General features: G+C 38.4%; 1 protein-coding gene and 1 pseudogene across 5 annotated transcripts in view; one reads left to right on the plus strand and one right to left on the minus strand.

Annotated features, from left to right (window-relative positions):
- The window catches only part of SRBD1 (S1 RNA binding domain 1), a 244,418-nt gene that overhangs the window by 126,603 nt on the left and 104,829 nt on the right, over nt 1-12,986 (plus strand). The window lies entirely within an intron of this gene.
- LOC102283022 (peptidyl-prolyl cis-trans isomerase FKBP1A pseudogene) lies at nt 8,631-8,957 on the minus strand (annotated as a pseudogene).

A 12,986-nucleotide genomic window follows, 5' to 3' on the forward strand; every position in this document is an offset into this window, starting at 1 on the left:
CCTTAAAAGACCCGACTTTACTAATTGGTAGCTGCTCTTTGGGTTGAGCTAGAGTCCTCAGGGACAGCATTTGATAGCCTAATTTTTGACATTTTAATTTGACAAGAAACAATTCAGGGAAACGACTTAGGCATGTGCCTGAAGTCTCTCACTGTGATTGTGATACTCAGGGCAGGGAATGCCTTTGAACGTCTGCAGCACTTTGTAAACCCTGTGATCCACTTCATATGATAGTTCAAGATCTTTGGCAGGTGTTTTCATAGGAACTTCACCTAAAGTACTCCTACATGGTTGAAAGACTCTTTTCTATAGATATTAGGATGTGGGGGTAATGCAATAAATACTGATCTGTGTGACAAAACAACATTCCATAGGGACAATAAATTTAGGTATAAAATATGTAAGTTTTTTTGGCCTCTTTAGTTATGTCATAGTCTACATCTTTCTAACTCAGAAGTGTTGTTTCTTTAAAAAAAATTTCCCTTGGCCTTTGAAAATAGTGGAAGAGACTAATTTCAGATATGAGTTACTTGGTTTGTATCTCTTTCTGTATGATGAAGAATTTACGTTTTTAATCGGAGAAGTTAAAGCTGAAGCAAATAGTGCATACACAATACATAAGCCTGCATGGTAGTTTATTTCTGAAAAATTAGAAATCTATGTTTCTCCAAGTGTTTTGGAGAATATTTTAAGGACCAAATTGAAACTGAAGTGGGTGTTTGAAAAATATCTGCTGCGAGAAGCCTGCTTTCTAAACCTGGGAAATAGGTGATAGAACAGTAAAGAGTGCTTTTTTTGTTCCTTCTGTGTGTGTGTTTCTAATATGTGAGGTTTTGTGTTTTAACCAGTAGATAAAGTTGGAAATGGTACTCTCGAACTTGCTCATGACGGTTCAGTTCAGTTCAGTTCAGTCGCTCAGTCGTGTCTGATTCTTTGCGACCCCATGAATTTCAGCACGCCAGGCCTTCCTGTCCATCACCAACTCCCGGAGTTCACTCAGTCTCATGTCCATCGAGTCGGTGATGCCATCCAGCCATCTCGTCCTCTGTCATCCCCTTCTCCTCCTGCCCCCAATCCCTCCCAGCATCAGGGTCTTTTCCAATGAGTCAGCTCTTCACATCAGGTGGACAAAGTATTGGAGTTTCAGCTTTAGCATCATTCCTTCCAAAGAACACCCAGGACTGATCTCCTTTAGAATGGACTGGTTAGATCTCCTTGCAGTCCAAGGGACTCTCAAGAATCTTCTCCAACACCACAGTTCAAAAGCATCAATTCTTCGGCGCTCAGCTTTCTTCACAGTCCCACTCTCACATCCATACATGACCACTGGAAAAACCATAGCCTTGACTAGACGGACCTTCATGATGGTAGTGATTTATTTATTCCAGGTGAGGAAAATACATTCATTTCACTGATCAATGTATCTCCTTGGTATTGGGTTGGGTAGATAATTTGGAGAAGTAGCCTGCTGCTGCTGCTGCTGCTAAGTCACTTCAGTCGTGTCTGACTCCGTGCGACCCCATAGATGGCAGCCCACCAGGCTCCTCCGTCCTTGGGATTCTCCAGGCAAGAACACTGGAGTGGGTTGCCATTTCCTTCTCCAATGCATGAAAGTGAAAAGTGAAAGTGAAGTCGCTCAGTCAGGTCTGACCCTCAGCGACCCCATGGACTGCAGCCTTCCAGGCTCCTCCGACCATGGGATTTTCCAGGCGAGAGTACTGGAGTGGGGTGCCATTGCCTTCTCCGGAGAAGTAGCCTGCTCAGAGTCAATTGGTTATGTTCTGTTACTTCTTTACAAGTCATTATTACTTTGTATCCTACTTAATTAAGTGAAAAATATTTAAGAGGGAAAAAAATGTTTTAATGGATTTGCCAGTCATAAATGTGTATGTGTGTGCTTGCTCACTCACTTCCCTGAAAACATTTGTCTGTTTCCCTCTCCTTCCTTCCCTCCTTTTCTCTCTTCTGTTTTCCCTCTCATTTAAATAAGGGAAAAAGAAGAAAAGCATCTTTCATATCATTGTGTAAGAATGCCTATGACTGTAAATAATTTCTTTCTTGAAGATTTATGATTCTATATCTATTTTGGTAAAATCATTTATGATATCTAACAATTTATTGTTTGTAATTTCTCATAAAGAACAAACACTATTCAGTTTTCTTCTAGGAATAAAAACTCAAAGTTACTCTAACATGGTATACTTGGGTTTGTATTCTAACATCTTTCTGTTTTTTAACTTTCAGATGAAAATAATGTTGAAATATGATGCCAGGTGTGTGATATGAAACATTAATATTACTATTGAGATTGTAATTTTACTAATAATTGTCCTACGCTTGAGTTAGTAAACTAGAAATTATCAGGAAAAATTCAGTGGAGCCCTTTGTTATAAAATACATTTTCAGAACATCAAGTCATTTAAAATTTACTTTGGAAATGGAGACTTCATAGTTAAAACAAACTTGAAGAAATGAAATAATTTTAAAAGTTCTTTCAGCCATTGTGCATAGTTACTGTTGGATGTGATTGCCAGCACTGGGGAATCAGGAAGTCTGTAGTTTAAATTCTTCAGGATCAGATTATATCAGAGATTTTCTTTACACATGATGTTAAGAACATATTAAGTGACCGCTGTAACTTTCTTTTCCTTTCTTACCTTTGGGAATCTCAAGAACACAGCTTTAGCTTTCTTTTTATTTGTGTTATCTTTATATTTGTTTTTAATTTTCAAGAATTTATACCGTTAAGCTACAGCAGGACTAAGTATCTGAACAACCTTCCAGCTTTCTTTAGTATATTGTTTTTTAAAAATTGTGTGAATATCTACTGGCCAGGTTTTAAGAACTTGCAGCAGGAAACTTTATGAAGGGATAGGGGAGATGTCATTACTTTTAGGTAAGATTAGACCAGGAGGTTATGTTTTTTCATTTGTTAGTTTTGGGATCCTCCCCCCACCCCCAGTTATGATTTCATTTTAGCTTTGAGCAGTGTAGAGATAAAATACATTTGCCCAAAAGAAGGCCCAAAACAATTAAGATTTTAAATTTCCAGGGATACCAAAAGAGATCAGAAGATTTTAAGAGAATGTTCAGTGCCTTTAATAAGCATAGGCTTAATTAAAGAGGTTGCAGTTGGTGTCATTAACCAGCTAACATTTAAGTACCCTAGCTTGTACTCTTGCTTTTTGGTGGAGTGAAAAAAACTGATGACTTAGCATCACTCTTTACAGTGACGTTGAAAATTATGAGATATCTGTTTCTGGTTTGTCCTAGTTCTGCTTTTATTTCAGTTGAAATATATACTAAACTCGATGCCAGCACAAAGCTTGTCCGTTTCATGTGTCTGTTTATCATTTGCATGATTTTGAACAATAAACATTCCTTGACAACAGCATCACACTTTGTTTTTACCAACACTCATCGTTATTCCAAACATGAACCCAAATTGGTTTTTATCCATGTTAATGAAAAAAACAAATCCCTCTATTTCAATGAGTAAAGCATAAAAACATGAGATGCTGGAAAGTCTGGAATCAATTAAGTTAGCAAAGTGTGTAGGAAAAAGACAGCAGACATGGAAAATGATCATATCAAAATGACCTGTTTTATAGAAATTTGCAGACTAAGTGGTGAATAAGAAATTAATTTAGGAAATTTCCATTTATTTAATAATTAATTTTATTCATTTGATTTTCAGACTGCAGGAATATGTATCTGAGAGTACTCTTAGTCCTTATTTGATTGTAGGTCTGTGTTAATTCATATTTACTTTTATCCTTTCTGTGCTATATATGTTAATTGGTCTCAGATCTGAAAATTACAAAGAAATTACTTGAGCCAGCTGCACAGAGTTGAAGAATAGTATCTATAGTTGCTTAAAAGGCAAGACAAGATAATGTAGACTCTGGTGAATTATTTTGGTTTGAAAATATGCACTAAAAGGGTACAGCAAATAAATACATTTCAGTGATGTAGCCACAGGGAGTGAAATGTTGAGGAAGAAACCAATTTGTGCAAGAATTGGAAGACCATGCTTGTTCTGGACGCTTCCAAAGGTTCTCACTTGGACACTATTTTATTTTAAAATACTTAACTTGAATATCCAAGGAAGTCCTGGTTCTTATTTGTGTTTTGTCTTTTGAGGCATGGGAAGAAATCAGGTGTTTTGAGGTATCAATCCTTGGCCCAGGGATCCCTTTGTATTTTTCAGTATAATATAAAAACCTAAATGATACTGAATGTTCTTTTCCATGGCTATACTGTTAACTGTGTACTACTCATCTGTTGTTCAGTTGCCCAGTCATGTCCGACTCTTTGCGACCCCATGGTCTACAGCACACTAGGCTCCTTGAATGGATCTACTCATATGAATGGATCCCAATTTGTTCAGTTTCTGTTGTATCTAACCAGATGACTTGACAGTGAATGCTCCTTTCTAAACAAATAACCTATTCTTATGCATCCCTGGGTTGGGAAGATCCCCTGGAGAAGGAAATGGCAGCCCACTCCAGTATCCTTGCCTGGAAAGTCTCATGGACAGAGGAGCCCGGTCGCAAAGAGTCGGGCGCAATTGACCAACACTTGCGAATGTACAGTATCTCCTGCTTTGAGTTTTCCTTGAAATCATTTCTTTTTCTTAGACTGAGATAGGAGAAATAAAGTAGACCATCATGCCAATATGTGAATCTCTGGGAACAAAAATACTTACTGATTAACTTTCACAAAAACACTTTCAAAAGGCCCCAAAGTTTTCTAGTTATTGAAAAAACCTGTGAAAAGATGATTGGGCTGTGAGAAGTGGGCAGAGGGTGGTATTTAAGTAGGTAGAAGCCTGGCCTTACAGTCCAGAGACTAGTTTTTCCTTTTTGAGTTTGAGTTTCAGGTGATCTTGATTTAATTTTATTTACTTCTGGTTCTTTCTAACCCCACAGGTAAAATGAAGAGGATACTTAGGATTCTGACTTCCTTATAGTAATTAGATCTTAAAGCACTTACAAAAAGCTGTAAATACTACAGAAATGCAAGAGATTCATGTTGATTTCAGATCAACTGAAAATGGCTTTGAGGAAATAATACTTACTTGTAGACTAAGCAAAGAATTCTTTGACCATTTTTTGCCTCTGCATTGAAGGAGCTGGTTTGACCAAATTATCAGACAGGATATAGACAGGTGCCATTGCACTCAGCTATTTTCCCTTTTGTGAGAGCCTTGAGTTGAATGTTTCTCTGGGCAGCTAGTCTTTGGCACCGCACCTTTGTTCTGAGAGTGGCATCTGGCACTAGATTGATTTAACCGAGTCTGAGGTTTGCTCTTTTCAGAATGTGCTCCCTAGGCAGCTTCTGTGTTGCTCTGACATGACCACATGCTGCTGCTGCTTTTCCTGCCTTCCAGCACCACATGTGAGGCTAAGACATTCTGACACCTGCCATTTGGAACCTTTACTTACTGAAAAATGTCAAGATTTTCAGACAAGATGAAGACAGATATAACTGATCATTCTTCCCTTTCTCAGAAATAGGCTGAGGGCATTCGTTCATAGATGGATGAATTGCTATAGTAGTACAGTTCTGTTAGTTTGGAGAGAGGCACCCAGATTTGTAAAAAAAAGCATCAAAGTTGTTTATGTGTTCTTGTTCTCCTTTGTACCTATTATGCATGATATTAATTTGCTGTTTGTATAAGGAAAGGTTTTAGTGATTAACCTTTGGATTTCACAGGATAAATGGTGAGAGTTGGGGGCAGGGGATGCAGTTCTCCTTGCACCTTATTGTTATGAAGAACCTCACTAGGAAATTGTAGATTTCAGAGGATGAGCTTCTCTTACGATCATATTATCATACAGATGGACACACAGATAACTGTCAAAGTAAGACCTCCTGTTTGAGGTCCTTGCTGCTGCTGCTTCCTTTTTTTTTTTTTTTCCCCATTGAGCCTTGATGTTCTAAGATCAGAGGACTGATTGGTAAATAAGGACAGGAGGAAAAGTAGGGTAACCTGCTGAGTTTGTTCCTGCTAGTAACTGGAATCTAACTGGTTGAAGAAGGGGCTTGAACACTGTTATAAAATGAAGGCTTAAAAAATTTATTATTTTGCTTTTTCTTACCTTTCAATTTTATGAATAAATTATAATTGGTTGTTGGCTATTGAGTAAGCTCTGTATTTCTTTTTAAAAATTTATTTTTAGTTGATTCTTATGTCTTTATCTAGGATCTCAAGTTCAGTAATGTTGCAGAGATGGTAATATCTTAATTTTGTATAATTTGGGAAAGATGTTCCAATGACTGTAGTTATTTTGAATTACAGAAAATGTAAAGTGGTTGGATAAGATGCCTTATAAGTTTTTATTAGGAGCCAGACTATTTTGAGAGACTGTGGATCTCTTATGAAACTGTATTCTCTGACATCTCTTTGGACAGCTTCTTAAGTGACTCTGGGTGGCTCACTGAAAAAGGAGAATGAGTATTGGCCATCAGACTTATTCGTTGTATTGTAATTTATGAAGACTAATAAAATAATAAAATCCATCTCCAGCAACTGAAAGGCAATGAGGACTAATGGCTTTTATGTTATGAACAGGGTCCATGAATTAGAACATAAATATTTGAAAACATTTTATAGTAGAGGCCTAGGAGTTCTTCAGTATACAGAGCTTCTTGCTTTGGGTCCTAGACTGGCTTGAATTATATAAAGAAGGATTCTTTTGCAAATTTAAATGGGTTTTAATCTTTTAACTGGATCCTTCTTATTGCTGTAGTTTTTCCATAAAATCACAGAATCTGTGTCTTAGGTCATGGCTATAGAAATAGTAAACTTATTCATATAAGTTTATCTTACAATTTGCTTTTTGCACATGGATAATCAGTGGGAGAGGGGTTTGGGGGAGAATGGATACACGTATATGTATGGCTGAGTCCCTTCACTGTTCACCTAGAAAACTGCCACAACATTGTTAATTGGCTATACCCCAATACAAGATAGTTTAAAGTTATCAAGAAAAAAGGAAAAAAATAAAGTAAGCATGTAGTCATTTGGGTTTTACCCTTGAAATGAATCATCTTAATATTGCTTCTACCCGAATCAAATGTATCCTGTATATTCCTGAAGTACGTTTTATGCATTTGTAAGTTATGATCCTAGATAAGATTTGAATTTTAGCTGCAATCTTTGACTCTTCTTCATTCAAGGTACAGTAAATATTCAACAAAGAAAGGGCTGTACTTGTATATGAATTATTTTAAATGCCCTGATATGAAAAACTAATAAAAATAGAAACCTCAAAATAAATGTATTCTTTCAAATAATACACTCTTTTTCTATACTATCTTCCATGGTACACCATTTATCTTTATTTCTACTTCTATTTCTAGTTTGTAAGGTGGACATATTTCTTATATTCTTTATTTTTTACTTGAAGGATAATTGCTTTACAGATACAGAATTTTGTTTTCTGTCAAACCTCAGCGTGAATCAGCCATAGGTATACATATGTCTCCTCCCACTTGAATCTCCCTCCCAACTCCTCCCCATCCCACCCCTCTAGGTTGATTCAGAGCCTCTGTTTGAGTTATATTCTTAAGAATGGTATCAAAATGCATATACTGACCGATGAGTGACTCTGAAAACACTGACACAGAGGTCCATGTTCTTTAGTGCCAGCATGCCATCCACTGTTCGCAGGTGATAGCTAGGCCCACCTGCAGCTGAATTTATTCATTCTGTAATGTATTAAAGCCAGCTAGTTGCAAGTTCTTTATTCCCTTTCTTCTAAAAAGATTAAATATGTTTAGGGTGATAGTTGTGATAGGCTTTGCTAAATCAAAACAGAAAAGCAGATACTGTGAGTGATATTTGCATATTGCTTATGTGAATGGAAGCCATTAAGCTTTCACATTTTTCAAGGGTTTACTATTTCTTTTGAATTTTTTGAGGCTTTTTTTTTTTTTTTCCAAAGAAAAGCCAGCATCAAGCACTGGTGAAGGAAATGGCGACCCACTCCAGTGTTCTTGCCTGGAGAATCCCAGGGACGGGGGAGCCTGGTGGGCTGCCGTCTATGGGGTCGCAGAGAGTCGGACACGGCTTAGCAGCAGCAGCAGCAGGGCTTTTAATTCAGCCCAAGGACATCTCTCAACTTGGAGAATAGTTTGGCCCTGAAAAGCGTCTCAGGTCTTCTATGGCTTTGCAATGCAGCAGTAAGAATGTTTAATATATAACAGAGAAAACTTTCATCCAAAATAAAATAAGATAAAATTAAATAATATCCTTGTCCCGCCCACTCCACACACCAGTTCCTGTTCTGAACTTAATCCATTACTTGTGCTGTTAATACCTGACTAATACTTAACTGAAAACCTAGAGCCAAAGAACTAAAACTCAGTCCTAACCCCAAAACAAAAACAAACTAAAATGAGTAACTTGAGGTTTATGGCAACTAGTTCACGTCAGCACACGTATGAGGAGGAAGGTGCTAGAGCGACGCTAGTGACAGAACACATTCAACTAGGGAAGATGGTTATAGGAAGAGTAGTGGAACATCGGGAGAAGCTCCATACAGACTTGTAGGTAGCTGGAGGTGCCATATCTTTCCATGGCACATCGGAAAATAGGGACTTCAGGGAGGAGGCCGTTTCTGTCACTCCAGTTTTAGAAGCTCCACATCAAAGATGAGAGTAGCATTTGGTGGGATGATGCCTGGGTGCCCTCTAGAACCATAGGCGTAGTCTGGGGAGACAGTCAGCTTGGCTCTCTGACCTATGCTCATTTGGGCAATCCCTTCTTCCCAGCCTCGGATCACCTGCTTCTTGCCCAGCACAAACTTAAAGGGTTTGTTTCTGTCCCGAGAGGAGTCAAATTTCTTTCCATCTTCCAGCGTCCCCGTGTAGTGCACCACGCAGGTCTGGCCGTGCTGCGGGAACGTGCGCCCGTCTCCAGGAGAGATGGTCTCTACCTGCACTCCCATGGCGGAGGAGGCCTTGCGGCTGGGCGGGCAAACAGGTGGGCGGGATGGACCGAGAGCAGACCGGGCAGCGGTTGTGCGGCTCTGCCTCGTTCCTCCGCGCAACGGCTGAGCGCGTGCCCTGGCACGCCTCCCTGAGGCTTTAGAACACTGGTTCTTAAGGTCGTAGACTTTATTAGAATTTAAAACTTTTATGTTTCAAAAGACCGTTAGAGAAATGGAAAGACAAGCCAAAAATTGGGAGAAAATATTTGCAAATTATGTATCTGATGATGGACTTGTACTTAGAATAGGCAAAGAACACGATGAGACAAGCCGATTAAAAATGGGCAAAGATTTGAATAGATATTCCACTAGAGAAGATTAGGAAAGGCCAACAAAGACATTGAATAAATGTTCAGCATTATCAATAATTAATAAATGTAAAACAAGCTACAAGTAGATAGCACTTCATGACCACTAGAATATGCTAAGTCACTTCAGTCGTTTCCGACTCTGTGCGACCCCATAGACGGCAGCCCACCAGGCTCCCCCATCCCTGGGATTCTCCAGGCAAGAACACTGGAGTGGGCTGCCATTTCCTTCTCCAATGCAGGAAAGTGAAAAGTGAAAGTGAAGTCCCTCAGTCGTGTCCGACTCTTAGCGACCCCATGGACTGCAGCCTACCAGGCTCCTCCATCCATGGGATTTTCCAGAAAAGAGTACTGGAGTGGGGTGCCATTTCCTTCTCCAACAGTTGCAGTCAAAAAGACAGACAACAGCAAGTATTGTCTAGGAAATGAACAAACTGGAGTCTTTATTCATTGTACCTAGGCAGTTTCTTAAAAATTAAACATGGATTTACAACCCAGTATTTCCCCTCCTGGGAATCTGTCCAAAAGAAATTAAATGTATGTCCACACAGAGACTTGTAAATAAATGTTTATAGCAACATTATTCACAATATCAGAAACTTGGACCAACCCCAAATTCTTTGAAGTGGTAAATGGATAAACAAAATGCAGTATTTCTAGAACAGTGGAATACTATTTAGCAATAAAAAAGAAGTAGTGATGCTACAGCATGAATGCATCTCAAAAGCATTATGCTAAGTGAAGAAGCCAGACAGAAAGGCCACATACTTTATGATTCCATTTATATGACATGTCCAGGCAGGTGAATGTCTAGAGACAAAAAGTAAATTAGTGAATACCTTGGATTGGAGATGGGAATGAGTACTGCAAATGGGCACCAAAGGATCTTTTGGGGATGGAAATATTCTGAAATTGGATTTTGGTGATGGTCATACAGCATTGAATTATATACTTAAGATGGGTGAACTTTATGAAATGTAGATTATACCTCAGTAAAGGTTTAAAACCTGTATGGTCCCAGCAGCATCAGCATCACCAGTGAACTTGTTAGAAATGCAAATTCTCCATGCCAGTAAAGCCAGAACTCTGGACGTGTGTACTTTAACAACCTTCAGCAGACTCTGATGCAGCATTGAGTTTGATAACCACATGAGAATCAAGGAGGGTTAAATGGAGATGTGGGTAGTTTGGGTACAGCTTTACATACATTCAGTCTACCCTGTTACTGTAACTGTAGGAAAGGTTTGAATTAAGGATTGTTGTAATAGAGTTAAAGAAAATTACAGGGCAGTGGGAGTAAAAATAAACTGGCCTTTCATGTTCTTGATATGCCCCTATGAGAAGCTTTATGATTGTGATGTTTGTGTACCACATATATTAGTAAATCCCTGTGTTCTTGTAGACTTGCTGTTACTTAATGAACGTAGCATAAACAGGTTCATTTGCCATAACGACAGTGGAAGTTTAGATCCTTGAAAGGAATTATTTCTCCTAAATATTTACACAGTATAATATAGCGGAGCCAGAAATATGCAGTGATCCCAAAAAGTAAAGATCTGACCATAGATAAAGAAGTAAATGGAGCAGCCTGCTGAACTGAATAACTCCTTCTCTCCCTCTGTCTGTTCAGTGGACTTTTGAGAAGCACGATTAGAAAAAGCAGTTAATCTAGAGTCGTCATCTTACACTTGGCGTGTGCTTTCAGGGTTTGTATGTTTTTTCTTTTTTTTCCCCTGAGCTTTATCTGGGTGGCCAAAAGAAATTCTGAAGTTTTTTGGTTGTCCCAGAAAAGGGTCTTATGATTCAAACTGGAGACTGCTGGTTGGTGAATGTGTTAGGTGAAGTTTGTGGATAAGGTCACCATTAAACGGGGGGTAGGATGACTTCTGCAGAGGTATAAGTTCATGTCAGAGGAAAGGAGGGGTTGGCAGGGTGGGGGGTTTGAAGTAGAAACAAACATAAGGAAGGAAAGGAGGAATAAGTAATGGTGTTAAAAATGATAAAATGTGTGTGATTTATTAGTGGAGTTCACTGAGATTGTCAGCAATAGCATTTGGGAGAATATCGGGGAATGTAGCACAAACCATTGTTTTTTCCAAAACTTTATTCAACTATAAGTAAAAAGAACTGAGGTATTAGCTGCTGGTAAAGTATATCTCAGTTTCTGTCTCTCTCTGTAATTATTTTATTTCTCATTGTCTTTTTCTCTTTGCTTCTCTCCTTTTTTTTTGTTCTTAAAACTTTTAATAATTCAATTGTATTATTCAGCATTATTATTAGCAAAATATTATAACCCTCTAAGTTGGTAATTCTCATTCTGACTTCTGTTATTGGATGGATAATAAAGGAATAATATATCTTGCAATAAGTTACATTCTGAAAAAAGTCTATGCCATAGCAGTCTGAATTCCACATATTTTATTAGTGGATGAATTCCCAAAGATCTATTTAAGCTTGAAAAAGATAAAAGGCATAAAAAAGAAAAAGTAAACCTCCCTTTGTAAGAAAATGCTAATTAATACTCTTAGATTTATATCTAAATATAGAATTACATTTGAACAAGAATAAACAAACAGATAATCTGTTATTATATGAGTAAATACAAATTGAATGCCTTAAAATCTGACAGTTTTGAAGTTAACAGCAAGAATCAGGAGAAGCACATTTTTTATGTTTGGGCAGTAAGGATGGTAGGGAGGTTAACATCATGCTTTTTAAATCAGGACATTTCAAAATGTTGACCAAAGCACAGTTTAATTGTAAAATTAGATGAGTGTTTCTTCCTTGGCTGCTTAGTTTTGGGAACTTGTTAGTGGCGAATGTGAAATGTTTACAGTATTGCTGCAAACAACAGCCTATTCCATGGTTAGTGTTCTGTTCTCTGAGCCTGCTTTTCTAGTCCTGGTACAGTGGGGCTCTTCTCCATGTGCCCAGTGTAAACTCACTTAAGCATCAGGCCTCCTGCTTGGTTGCTCCTGTGACTGTCTTTTCCATGAGCTTCATTTAGTGGTATCGTGCATTACTTGTATCAACTTCATGTTGGACTCAAATGTAGATGGGGGGAGAGGGGGTGGCAAGGAGGCTTTTTTTTTTTTTTTTTTTTTTTCTCCAAGGGAAACAGAAGACAGTGAAGGGAAGGGAGAAAGAAAATGAAAGGAACGCTTGCCCTGGAGAATGGTAGAGACCCATAGTTTCTGCTGGTTCCATTCTTTGTCAGAAACTGCTCTGCCTCGGTAGAGGGGCCCAACCACCTACAAATGGAGAGAAGCTCTGTGTCTTTGTCCCTCAGTTTGGTGATTGGCTTTCCCCATGACGGCATTTGAAGGTACCAGTGATTTTTGTCATCTTTACCTGTGAATGGCCCACTGACAGCCGTAAAAGTGATTTAAATGTAATTGTTTTGACTCATTGCGGTACATTGTAGCAGCTCAGTGTCATTTTAAACGTAAACCAGAATTAGATTCTCCTGTGGCCTGAGTACCATTGTTGAGTGTAGAGGCCACGAGAGTAGGTAGCTGGTACTTTGAGGAACCCCAAATTCCAAATTACAATTCTGTTTGGAAGTTGCTAATTTGGGTTTGTCCTTTTTAGGTTTCTTTTGTGGGTTAACGGTGTTCATCTGATATGATATGAGACACTGAAGGAAAAGTAGCCCAGAGAATTCTGTATGGTTAAAATT

The sequence above is a fragment of the Bos mutus genome, chromosome 11, assembly GCF_027580195.1.
Source record: "Bos mutus isolate GX-2022 chromosome 11, NWIPB_WYAK_1.1, whole genome shotgun sequence".
Lineage (NCBI taxonomy): Eukaryota > Metazoa > Chordata > Mammalia > Artiodactyla > Bovidae > Bos > Bos mutus.